The sequence below is a fragment of the Carassius carassius genome, chromosome 1 (genome assembly GCF_963082965.1).
Source record: "Carassius carassius chromosome 1, fCarCar2.1, whole genome shotgun sequence".
Classification (NCBI taxonomy): Eukaryota; Metazoa; Chordata; class Actinopteri; order Cypriniformes; family Cyprinidae; genus Carassius; species Carassius carassius.
Genome location: NC_081755.1, coordinates 20241518 through 20255363, shown reverse-complemented (window position 1 = coordinate 20255363; position 13846 = coordinate 20241518).

Here is a 13846-nt window from a genome sequence, read left to right as displayed (position 1 = left end):
TGGGAAAATTGAGAAGAACGAGCTCTGCAAAAACCGGACTCTAACCCAATCAATTGTGTTACAAGCTAGTTTTCCGTGCCCAAAACATTGCTGCCTACACCATTGAAGCGGTTATTCACCTGTCGTATTTAACCTTATGTGTCAATGGAGGGCGGAGCTTCAGTAGATTTGCACTTAGTAATAGACACACAATGCACTTAGTAATAGACACACAGAATAATCTTGTTCTATTTGCACTAAGATTATTTTTATTACCACAGTGGTAATAAATTAACTTAAATTAACTGACCTCTGTGACGGGAGGCAGCTAGCAGACGGTCGGTTTAGCCAGTCTGTCTGCTTCCTGACCTGGGCCCCAATTAGTCAAGTATAAACACTAAGACTATTTGCCATATTTCTATAGAGAAGAGTGGCGCCACCCCAGGAGGGATGAAGACCATCTCTTTTCAACAGATCAGGTCTGCCCCAAAAGCTCGTCCAATTGTCTATGAAACCTTTGTTATTCTGTGGGCACCACTTAGACATCCAGCCTTTGATTGATAACAATCTGCTATGCATCTCGTCACCACGGTAAGCAGGGAGGGGACCAGAGCATATTACAGTGTCTGACATCATGCTTGCAAGTTCACACACCTCTTTAATGTTATTTTTAGGGATCTCCGACTGGCGAAGTCGAACATCTTAGCGCCTGCATGAACAACAATCTTACTGTATTTACGTTTAGCGGCACTTTTAAATTTGCCAAGATGTCAGGCGCTCTGGCTCCCGGTAAACATTTGACTATGGTGGCTGGTGTCTCTATATTCATGTTCCATACAATAGAATCACCAATAACTAGAGCACTTTCATCAGGTTTCTCAGTGGGTGCATCACTGAGTTAGGAGAACCTGTTTAATGTTTTGATCGGAACAGAAGAGCGGTGTTTTGACCCACGACTAAGCTGCCTCACTGTCACCCAGTTGCCCTGCTGCGGGGCTCTGTTGCCAGAACCGGACAATGTACAGGAATCCCTGAGCTAGACGCATCCAAAGCCGTATCTAGAGCCCTAACATTCTTACTGTCCTCAATTAAAGTTTGGATGCGTGTCTCTAATTCTGAAATCTTCTCTGTCAGCCTAACTATTTCCCTGCATTTATCACATGTGAATCCCTCATCAGCGGCAGAGATAGATAAACTGTACATGTGACAAGAGGTGCAAATAACAATAGCAGGAAAAGCCATTACTCACCGTGCTTGATGAAATATTCTTACTGCGGTTGTTTGATGAACTTGTGAAAAACTGGAGTGAGAGGAGAGGAGAAAAGAAAACAGCGATAGGTTCGAATGAAAACGCTAATGACAAGCTAACGAGTGCTAACGCTTTGCAGGTGTACTGCACTCACGGATATAAAATAAAAGTGAACGATCAAAGTTAATCTGGTAAAGTTGATTGATAATATCAGAAATATGGTGTGAATTAAGTTATATTTTTCACTTTAAAAAACAGAGAGTGATAGATAAAGATTCTAGAGAAAAAATAAATAAAAACAGCTACACGGAGCTACAATCAGGTGGCAAGGAAGTCGAACGGAAGTTGAAGTCGGCCGCGTGCCGCCATCTTGTAGCAGAACTTCACTTGCGTTAGCATTCCCATTGACTCCCATTCATTTTGGCGAATAATTTTACATCTGAGGCGTTTAAAGACTCCGTTTGTCCATTATTTATTTCTAAAGATACACGACAGTGTATGAAGGGCTCCATTACCTTCTATGTTACATTATGGCCCCGTAGAAACAGTTTTTGCAAAAAATAGGCTAACAATTGCGTCGTAACCACTCGACTCTTTGTCGGATTACCGTACAGACAGGAGGAGAAGCTCGCAGGCAATTAACTTAATATGGCGTACTGGCGTTACATTTTAAAATACTATACAAAATAATTAATCAGAATACTTACTCCTGCTCACTCAAGCCAAAGAACTCCCCGCTCAAGCTCGCCTGACGTCATCAAACTTAGTTTGAGTCTGCGCGTCAGAAACGGAAGTGCTAAAAAACGCAAAAAATGGGCTTCACTTGACTCAATTGAGTTCCAATGGGGTCGCTGTGTCCATTTCTTTTACTGTCTATGGCTACGATTAGCTACAGAAGGCCAACAGGAAGTAGAGAAAACACTGTCCAACAGCCAACTCATAGAGTAAGTTCCAATAATACAAAAATGGTGTGCACATCCCAAACATCCAAATAAGACGCAGGTGCAAGACAACTGAATAATATAAACAAATAAAGAAGTGAAGTCTGCAAAAATAATTGTTTTCAGTGTGCAGACTTCACTTCTTTATTTGTTCATAGAGTAAGTTACCATGGTTACTGACTTTGAGTATAAGTTAGCTCTCTTTCAGAAACAGGCTTGACTTACCCTGCTTTCTCAGGTTTGACAAACCTCCCATTCTGAAACAGAAAAACTAGAGTTTCCCTCATTTCAGGGTAAACATACTCAGAGTTTTCACTTTACCTCCTTTGTGAAACAGGCCCCAGCACCATCACATACAAAAATAATGTGTATTGTTATGCCAAATATTTAATATGCAGTTTCTCTGGTATAGTTTAGCGTTCTTGTAGCTCAAACAGAAATTGGTGCTGGCAACAGCAATATCATGGCTGTACTTATTATGGAATGCATGAACTGATAAAGTGTAGATTACTTTGGATAAAAGCATCTGTCAAATAAATAAAAGCAAATGATTACGAACGAATTCAGAATACAGGGTGATTTCACACTTTCTACCTCAACTATGAAAGTAAACCTGGCATTTCAGTCAAAACTTCATCCCTTTGAGTCGATCATTGGATAGACGGTTATAATTTGGAGGTGGGCTTCGTTTAGTAGTCAAGGGAATCAGTTCCAGGTATTGGGTTTATGGGAGATAACGGTCAATATTCAGGTGAGGGAGCCCTCTGGTGGTGAGCAAGAGGATCTACAGAGGCTAGATTCATAACCCCGAAAGTCTCTATGCTCAAAAATACTATAAAAACACAAATATTGTGCAATTATCATTTAAACAGACGGTTTTCTTTTTTTAATTTTAAAAAGTAATTTATTCGAATTAGAATTTTCATCATCATTAGTCTTTAGTGTCAGTGACTCTGCAGAAATCATTCTAGTATGCGGTTTTGCTGCTCAAGAAACATTTCTTTTTATCATCAGTTTTGAAAACTGTTGTGTTGCGGAAACCATGTTTTGTGGAAACCGTGATACACAACCCTTCAAATGTTTGGTGTAAATTTATAAAATAAAAGAAAGAATGTGACACAAAAAAACAACAACAACAAAAAACAGTTGCATCACGAAACTATTTCCAAATATGTCACAGTGATGGACTTGATGGCACTTCATTTTGTTTTCAAAATATCCTTTGCTTTGTGCGATAGATCTTACCCTATAAAATACCTTCAAACGAAAGTAAACTGTTTTTTGCTTCAAGGTACTGGTCCCCCCTATGTTTAAGCTTCTGATTGCTGTGATAGTGACTTTTAAACATGCCCCAGTTGTGCAACATCTGTTTGTGGGATATCCGGAAGGTGATAGCAGTCTCTGATCCTTTGATCACCACGTACCCTTATCTTTGTGGGAGCAGGTGAAGGGATGCAGAACCACAAGCCTTATTCTCCAGTTTTCACCTTGTTCTCCACAGCACACAGTTTCATTCAGGCACTTGTCAGAGCCATATTCACTATACTGATCCAGATGACTTCATTTAAGAGGAGACAGGAAGCACTTTGATCTTTGGCTGAAGAAAGAGACAGTGTTTTTGTGCACATGCAAGTTTAAGCATATAAATAAGGCCATGGATTGTTGAACTTCTTCAGTTTCATGTTAGCATATGCTCAGTAAATTGAACAAAACAAACTTTGATTTCCATTAATTTTTAATTACTGCACAACACACAACAACTGAATGCATGTTTTTGGGGATGAGCAATTGAGCCATAAATGACATTTCGCAAATGATATCATTTCTTTCTCGTACACCGCAATAAGATAAAATGAGGAGCAAATGGAGACCTTTGCTCATGTCTTCTGCTTCTCTGATTTTTTTCCTGAAAAAACCCCCCCAGTAATTTAACGTCTCCTTTAGAGTCTCAAGAGGAATTTCAACAATGTTTCAAACCATGCTCACATTTGAAGGAAACTAAAGTGTGAAATTGACTTGAAGATCTCAGTAGCTATGCTGATCTCCAAAGCTGTGAATTTGATTTATGCACAAAATAATATAATAAAACAATTATCACTTGCTGAGAAACTGGGACAAAGTTTTGGTTACGTATGTAAGCTTCGTTCTCTGAAGGAGGGAATGGAGATGTAATCTCGACTGACTTTAGGGGTCTCTCTTGGGAGCCCCAATCACCTCTGAGCTTTAGAAGAAAAAGCCAATGTGAATTTTGCAAGTGAGGCCACTCCCCCATTCATACAGGTATATAACATGGCAACATGCATCCACTCATTCAGGTTTGTGCTGAGGAGCTGCGAGCCATCTTGGCATTCAGCACAGTTCGAGGTTGTTGCATGAGGGATGTTCCCTCCTTCAGAGAATGACTGAGAGTTACATATGTAACCGAGATGTTCCCTTTCAGTCAGTCACATTCGATGTAATGTCAACTGTTGTTAGGCCCTATGAAAAGCTCCACAACCTGAAGTGTGTTACATAATTTAAGGATGCTAAAAACTGACAGGCAAGCGTGTCAGAAAAAAAAAAGTATCCCAAATCATTACCTTACCAAATGCCATGTAAGCCAGATAAGCGGGCCCACCAGGAGTGCCAGAGTTTTCATTGGGGAACATGGTGGAATCCAACCGTGGCAGAAGCAATGCAACAGGGACAAAGCAATGCAAGGGGTCTGTCTCTTCCGTGGGCAGCACTTGCAGGCTCACCACCTGTTCTCGTAAGGGAGTGGTGGGAACTTTAGGCACATAACCAGGCCAGGGTCTCAAGGTAATGTGACAATGCTAAACTCAATCTCAAGGCATGATTCGTTGACAAAGAATGTGCATAAACATAACATAGAGGCGGAGGCATGGAAAGGCTCATTTAAAAAAGGGGGATATTTAAAGGTTTACTTTGAACCAAAGAGAGAGGAAATGTTACACTAAAAACCACAGATTCAGCCCCATGGTCCAGTTTTCCCTTTTGTTTGCCAGCAAAAAGTCCCGTGCTTGCTTCCAGCATCACAACAGCATTTATACCACTCTGCTCATTAGGAACAGGTTTAAGAAATTGGCACCTAATAAACAAAAGACACGTAACAAAAACTCTTGGCCACTAGGGGGCAGTTGTAATTAGTACAAGCCATTACTGAAACAAAATAAAACTTCATGCACATGTAACATTTTCCCCCATTTTAATTATTTTTTTTCTTTCTTTAGAAAAATAAATATCCCCCCAAAAATAAAAATAAACAAATATCCTTTTCACAAAAAGGAGTAACTATCCTCCGATCTCAGCTAAATTTGAATTCACCAGATGCGGAGTTTCTATTCTAACTCACGAATCATGCTGGCCAGAGGCATATGAAAGTCTAAAATACAAACTTTAAAACCCTGTGGAGCTCCCGGAATGTTCTGATGCCCTTCCCCCATTATCAACTTGAACTACAAGATATCCCTCCCCTACCACAACTACCAAAATTTGGGGGCAAAAAGTTTTTTGTAAAGGAAACACTAAAAAGGTACAATATAAGTTAGTACAATATAAGTTTATCAATCTCTTTTGATAAAAATGTATTTGACTCTACTGTGCAGCAGTAGGCAAGTATGTTGTATATTTGCATATGACGTATTTCAGAATTGGCACTCATGTGCATTTTGACCTTTTGACGGACAAGGAGAAAATAAGTTGTCCTTAGAGCTATTGCTCAAAGCAGCATCTACTCCATGGAGGTTTTAAAAAGCCATCTTGCCCTGGGAAGGACGGATCAGTACTCTGGTATCACTGACTGTGCTAAACATAATAGAAGGAGGGACTGACAGCCTTCTATCAAGGTCATATTCCCAATATGTTGGGAATCTTCCCTTATGCGGGAATAGACCTGGCTGTTTATGAAACATTAAAAAACTATTGGCCACTAGGGGGCAGCCATAATTAGTGCAAGCCATTACTTAAACGAAATAAAACTTCATGCACATGTAACCTAGCACATGAGAACTACGGAGAGATCCCAAGAGGGGATTTAGTTTCTACACCTCTCAGGAACCTGACGATTAAATGTTGCTTCCCCAGGGATGAACCATCCACTGCATCATTGTGAGCTGCAATGGCAGTGACATACACCTTCAAAGTGGAGGGGGACAGCATCTTCTCCGGCTTTTCCTGCAGGAAGGAAAGCATAACACCAATTAAGCATTTCTGTGGGGGTCTGTGCAAGGAGGCTCACTGGGGAAAAGTATACTTGCATAAACCCTGGGGCCAGCTGTGTGCCAGTGGATCCATGCCAGAGGGGCCCTCAGTCAGGGAATAAAACAGCCGGCAGTCGGAGGATTCTTAGGAAGCGAACAGGCACACCTTGGCATCCCAGAATCGACTCCCAATGAGCAGAACCCCCTGAGGATGAAGTCTCCATTTTCCTGGGAGGTTAAACTGTCATGAGAGGACGTCGGCTGCACGATTGAGCTCTCCTGGAACATGAATGTCATGGAGTGATTTGAGCCACGTCTGAGATGCGACATGCGACGGGAGCGTAGACCGCCCTGATGGTTGATATACATCAATGTCACTCTGTTGTTCATCTGGACAAGTACATGATTGCCCTACAGCAACAGTCCATGGCACTATCCCCATCTCTGGATCCGGCTGTGCAACCAATGCTGAAGCGATCTCATATGTAACAGGCCAAGCAGCGTAACTGCGGCTGTGGCTGCTATATGCCCCATGAGCTTTTTAAATAGTTTAAGAGGGACCACTGTCTTGCCCCTGAACAAATTCAGACAAAATCGATACATGGAAGTATGTGTCAATAGCTGCAAACCAATCCTGGTGTCGAATGCAAGAAAGAATGTGCTTCTGCATCAATATCATGAACAGAAGCCTGTGTATGAACTGGTTCGCAGATCCAGGATCAGTCATAACCCATCACTCATCTTGGGTACGATGAAATAGGGACTGTGGGAAGAAAGGTAGCGAGTTCACCTCCAGCCCGATGCTCTTGGTTGCCCCGGAGGAGCATGGCCTTCAACTCATGGGACTGCTCAGCAGTATCTTCAGCTTCCAAAGATGATAGCCCCTCCTTTGATGCAACAATAGACATCTTATCCTCTTCCGGATCCTCGAAAGAGACACTCGGTCCACCGCAGGACGAATAGGTGCCATCTTCCAGAAGCTCAAAGGGTTACAGTGAGAGGTGTCAGACTTCCATGGGGGCTGGCCCAATGGAGCATTCCTGAACGTGAACTTCAGGTCATGCTTGTCCCTAACCAACGCAGCCAAAGAGTCTTTATGACTCGACGAACTGGACTGGGTAGAGCCCGAGGGAAGCATTATTATGAATGAGAGCCACAACCTTAGAGTATCCACGGACATGGACTCACAATGTGTGCATGAGCCATCCATGAATGCCGTCTCAGCATGCTTATGGCCTGGAAGAATGGAAACTACCAAACACAGAAGCACACGGTCGGAAAGACATCTCAAAAGACACTCTCAACAACTGTGCATGCTTTAGGAAATTGCTCTTTTAGTCGATGTGCCCAGAGGAGGACCACAGCACTTATCTGTACTCTAATAGGGCAAAAAGCAGGGGGGAAGGTAGAACTCCACCAGAGTAACACCTGCGGCTTTGACTTATTTCTTCTTTTTCTTCATCTTGAGAGAAGCAGCGCTCACGAAGCGATTGGCTCTTAAGCACAAATCTTAAGATCAGAGGAGATTAGGGCTTCCGAGTGAGACCCCTAATGTCAGTCGACATAACATCAAATGTGATTGACTGAAAGGGAATGAAAGTTGCTGCAAACAGGGAAGCGTGTGGCTCTATTTTCCTATGAAATAAACATAACTCCCTGCATAATAACTAAAGCTGACAGCTTATTTTGCATTCTGTAATACATTTATGTGAGACAGTTATGGGAGGTGATTATACCAAATCACTTTGACCAACTTTGGCTCAGGCATTTTTATAATATATATGTGTGATGAGATCGGTGCTAGTTCAGTAGTTAGTTCACTTATCCAATCATACCATATCTGCTGAGGCAAAATCACATGATTTTTTTATGCGAATTGAGGAATTTCTTCAGTAGAAGGGCTTCCATTGGAGTTTATGTGCATGTTTTCTTATCAAATTAAAAAATATTAGATTCAATTGTGTACAAGTTTTTATGCACATATTTTTTAATTGACATGTGACCCTGGAGCACAAAACCAGTCATAAAATTTTAAAAAATGAACAAAAACTATTTTTAAAGTTGTCAATGTTACCCAGAAAATAGGATACAGGTTTAACTCATTTGAAATACTTCTGCTTAATGTTACACTGTCAGGTCTGCAAAATAAATTCATTGTATCTCTTGCTCTGGCTACTGTGTATAGACCACCAGGGCCGTATACAGAATTCCTAAAAGAATGTGCAGATTTCCTCTCAGACCTTTTGGTTACAGTTGATAAAGCTCTAATTGTCGTAGATTTAAACATTCACATTAATAATAGAAATGATGCATCAGGACTTTTACTGACCTAATAAACAGATTTGCAAATAACCTGCCTGATTTATCTTAACTGCTCTCTGTACCCCAAAATACAAAAAAACTAGACGAAATTACTGGCAACATGGCCATTATATTCTCTAATACATTAGAAGCTGTTGCTCCCATCAAATTGAAAAAGGTTAGAGAAAAACGTACTGTGCCATGGTATAACAGTAATACTCACTATCTCAAGAAAGAAACTCATAGTTTTGAGCACAAGTGGAGAAAAATTAAATGGGAAGTTTTTAGAATTGCATGGAAAAATAGTATGCCCAGCTATAAACAGGCTCTAAAAAGCATATTCACAAACTTATAGAAAATAACCAAAACAATCCAAGATTTTTTTATTTAGCACAGTGGCTAGATTTACAACCAGACGCCACCCGATTTAAATATTCCCTCAACGTTTAATATTAATTTCTTTCTTTACTGATAAAATAGATAACATCAGAAATACAATAACAAATGTAGTTTCAACAGCGTCTAATACTTCAGTTTCATCCATTGCACCCAAAGATAAACTGCAGTGCTTTACAACTATAGGACAGGAAGAGATAAATAAACTTATCACTACAACTAAACCAACAACATGTTAAATCCTTTACCCACTAAATTACTGAAAGAGCTGTTACCTTTAGCAGAAGAATCACTTCTCAATATTATAAACTCATCGTTATCTTTAAGTCACGTCCCAAAACCATTCAAGCTGGCAGTTATTAAGCCTCTTATTAAAAAAACACAACTAGATCCTAGTGAACTGGCTAGTTATAGGCCCATTTCAAATCTTCCATTTATGTCTAAAATTTTAGAATTTCAATCAGGATTCAGGCCCCACTATATCACAGAAACTGTACTTGTTAAAATTACACATTACTTGCTTCTTGCGTAAGAACAAGGCTGCATCTCATTGCTAGTTTTACTTGATCATAGTGCTGCGTTTGACATAATAGATCATGACATACTCATAGATTGATTACAAAACTATACAGGTATTCAAGGACAGGCTCTAGGATGGTTTAGATCTTACCTGTCCAATAGCTACAACTTTGTATATTTAAATGGGGAGTCATCTCATTTATCACCAGTAAAATATGGAGTGCCACAAGGATCTGTCCTATGTCCTCTGCTATTTTCAATATACATGTTACCCCTTGGTAATAATATTAGAAAATACTGGATTAGTTTGTTATGCTGATGATACTCAACTATATAGCTCACCGAGACCAGATGAAACTTCAAAATGATCTAAGCTAACAGAGTGTGTTAAAAATGTAAAAGATTGGATGACCAACATTTTCTTCTATTAAATTTGGCTAAGGCAGAGATATTACATATTGGACAAAAAAACAGTAAACAGAATCTCGTAGATTACAATTTGCAACTATACAGATGCACTGCTACTTCCTCTACAGTCAAAATCTGGGTGTTATATTAGACAGCAACTTGTCTTTTTAAAACCATATCATATAAAAAAACTGCATTATTCCATCTTAGAAACATTGCCAAGCTACGAAACATGTTACCTGTTACTGATGCTAAAAAGCTAGTTCATGCATTCATGACCTCTAGACTGGACTATTGTAATGCACTTCTAGGTGGTTGTCCTGCATCTTCAATAAACAAGCTACAGGTAGTCCAAAATGCAGTGACTAGAGTCCCTATCAGGTCAAGAAAATATGATCATATTACCCCAATTCTACAGTTTCTGCATTGGCTACCTATTAATTTCTGTATCTGTTGCAAAATATTATTACTTACCTATAAGGCCCTAAATGGTTTAGCTCCTGCGTACCTAACTAGCCTTCTACCACACTATAATCCATCACACTCCCTAAGGTCACAAAACACTGGACTTTTGGTAGTTCCTAGGATAGCAAAGTCCACAAAAAAGAGGTAGAGCTTGTTTGCATTTGGCTCCCAAACTCTGGAATAGCCTTCCTGATAATGTTCAGAGTTCGGAGACAATCTCTCTGTTTAAATCTAGATTGAAAACACATCTCTTTGGCCAAGCATTCAAATAATGCATCTCATAATTTTGGACTGCAGCTATATCTGATCAAATGTACATTATTATTCTTTAGCTCAGGTTAAATTAATAATTTTTACTTGGTTGGAACAACAGCTATGCTAATGATGTCTCTATTTGTTCATCTGTTTTGCCTGTTTTGGTAACTAGGATTTACACAAGCTTCAGTCTGGATCCAGAACACCTGAGAAGAGATGATGCCAACCCTGAAACAACATACAGAACTACCAAATTTTGCTATAAATGTGATTGCATCATATAATAATTACTGTTAATAGTGTTCATCGTCTGTTTGACTATGTCTTTAATTGATTTTTCCGTAAATTTCAGTTTCACATAAACTGACAGTCACCACTGATAAGCTACAACAAATTTTCTGTAAATTTGCTTCGCAATGACTTGTATCATAAAAAACGCTATACAAATAAACTTGAATTGAATTGAATAGTACAGGTATATTTTGTCGCAACAGTCAAAAATACATTGTATTGGTCAAAACTATCTTTTTTTAATGCAAAAAATAGTTAGGATATTCAATAAAGATCATGTTCCATGACGATATTTTGTAACTTAAATTTAAACTTAAATTTTGTTTAATAATATGCATTGCCAATAACTTTATTTGGACACCTTTAAAGGTGATTTTCTCAATATTTTAATTAATAATTATTATTATTTATTTATTTATTTTTATTTTTTTGCACCCTCAGATTCCAGATATTCAAATAGCTGTATCTTGGCCAAATATTGTCCTATCCTAACAAACCATTAGCTTATTTATTCAGCTTTCAAATTATGTATAAATCTTAATTTCAACAAATTGACCCTTATGACTGTTTTGTGGTCAAGGGTCACATATGCATCTTGGCATTTCCATCCAGTGTATATGCAATATCCCAAAATTCACATACAAATATCTGTATGCTAATGTGGTCTCAACTTTTTTACATCAACTTCTCCCAACACCAAATTATTCGATGTTCTCTACACTAATTGTATTGCTCAATAAAATAAAAAAAATAAAAAACAGGAAAGGAAAATATAAATGAACTCAATTAACTTAACCAGACTGAACTCTAAACTAATATTAAATAAATCAACATTATATAACATCACAGAATCAACAAAATAAACATACTTTTTGCAGGTTAAATCAATAGCAGTAACAATTGCAGCACTTTTATGCCACTATTGATGCCGCATGCATGTCAATGTTTGCCTTATTTGTATTTTTTCATTTAGGCTACATGTTGGTTGTTCAAATTGTCTCACTGATGTAAAAGTGTTTTCCATATTCCTAAAATATTTTTGATATATCATTTTATATCATATACATACAGTACTGTTCAAAAGTTTAGGTTCAGTAAGACTTTTTTGTGTTTTTTAATGAATTCTCTTATGCTTATCAAGGCTGTTTTTATTTGATCAAAAATACAGAAAAAAATTGCAATATTGTGAAATATTATTGCTATTTCTAATATCGGTTTCCTATTTTAATATACTTAAAAATATATTTCTGTGACACACTGAATTTTCATCAAGCAATACTCGTTTAGTTTCACATGATCCTTCAGAAGTCATTGTAATATGCTGATTTATTATTAGTGTTGAAACTGTTGTGCTGATTAATATTTTTTTTTAACCTGTGATACTTTTTCTTCAATGAATAAAAAGTTAAAAAGAACAACATTTTTTAAGAACAAATTTATTCTAATTTTTTTTTTATCAAATTAACACATCCTTGCTGAATAAATTATTTATTTCTTTAATAAAAGAAATAAATAATTTACTGACCCCGAACTTTTGAATTGTACTGTACATTGTAACACAACATTTCTATTTTGAATAAACACTCTTTAAAATTGTTATTTAGCGAAATGTCCTAAAGAAAATACATAAAAAAAATCACAAGTGCCAAAAAATATTAAGCACCACATCTGTTTCCAACACTAAATATAAATCAGCATATTAGAATGATTTCTAAAGGATCCTATGAAACTGAAGACTAATGATGCTGAAAATGCAGCTTTGCTGTACATACAGGGATACATTTCAAAGTAGGCTATATTTGTCACAGTGTCTGGGTTGTGTCCCTGGGTTTCCACTAGATGTCCCCCTTTCTCACAGTGTCTGTCACCTTATCACTTCCTGTTCCCTTATTTGGTCACCTTCCTCCTTGTTAGTATTGATTGTTCCCCACCTGTCTCCTGTTCCCTCATTATCCTTCTGTGTATTTATACCCGGTCTGTCTGAGTCTGTGTGACGGAGTCCTTGTTTAATGTCCTATAGTTATTCATGTCCGTCGCTTCTTGCCTTGCTTTGCCTTGTCTTCGTGTCTTGTTTATGTTTGATATTCTGGTTTTGACCCTGCCTGGACTGTTTACCCCTTTGGATTACCCTTTAATAAATGACTTACCTGCAATTGGTTCTATCTCCGTGCCTCATTGGATCCCTGCCGTGACAGAAGGACTCCGTCACACTAGGAACCAGCGGTATGTCATTTTTCCGTTCCCCAGCCAAGATGGCGGAGCGGCGAACCAAGTACCTTCGGTTGATCGCCCTCCGCCAAGAGGGCAATGAAGTGGGTGCCCTGGCTCAGGTGTTCTGGTCCCTGGCCGAGGGCATGGGCTACAACGATGCGGCCCTCAAGGACTATTTCAATGGCGGGCTGGATGATCCAGTGTCTCATGAGGAGATGGCGCAGTTAGAGACACTGGAATTCTGGGAATTCGTGCGCTACCTGCAGCATCGGCTTCGGTGGGATGACCCAGCCACTTCGGTCTCTTCCGGCGGGGTGGTCGTCAGCCCAGCACCACTGCCCAGGATGGCAACCAGCCAAGCGCCACAACCCAAGATGGCCACCAGTCCAGCACCACTGCCCAGGATGGCTAACAGCCAAGCGCCACAGCATAAGATGGCCGCTAACCCAGCGCCAATGCCCAAATTGGCCACCGTTCCAGCACCACAGCCCAAGATGGCCGCCAGCCCAGCGCCAATGCCCAAATTGGCCACCGGTTCAGCTCCACAACCCAAGATGGCCGTCAGCCTAGCGCCACAGCACCAGATGGCCGTCAGCCTAGCGCCACAGCACAAGATGGCCGTCAGCCAAGCG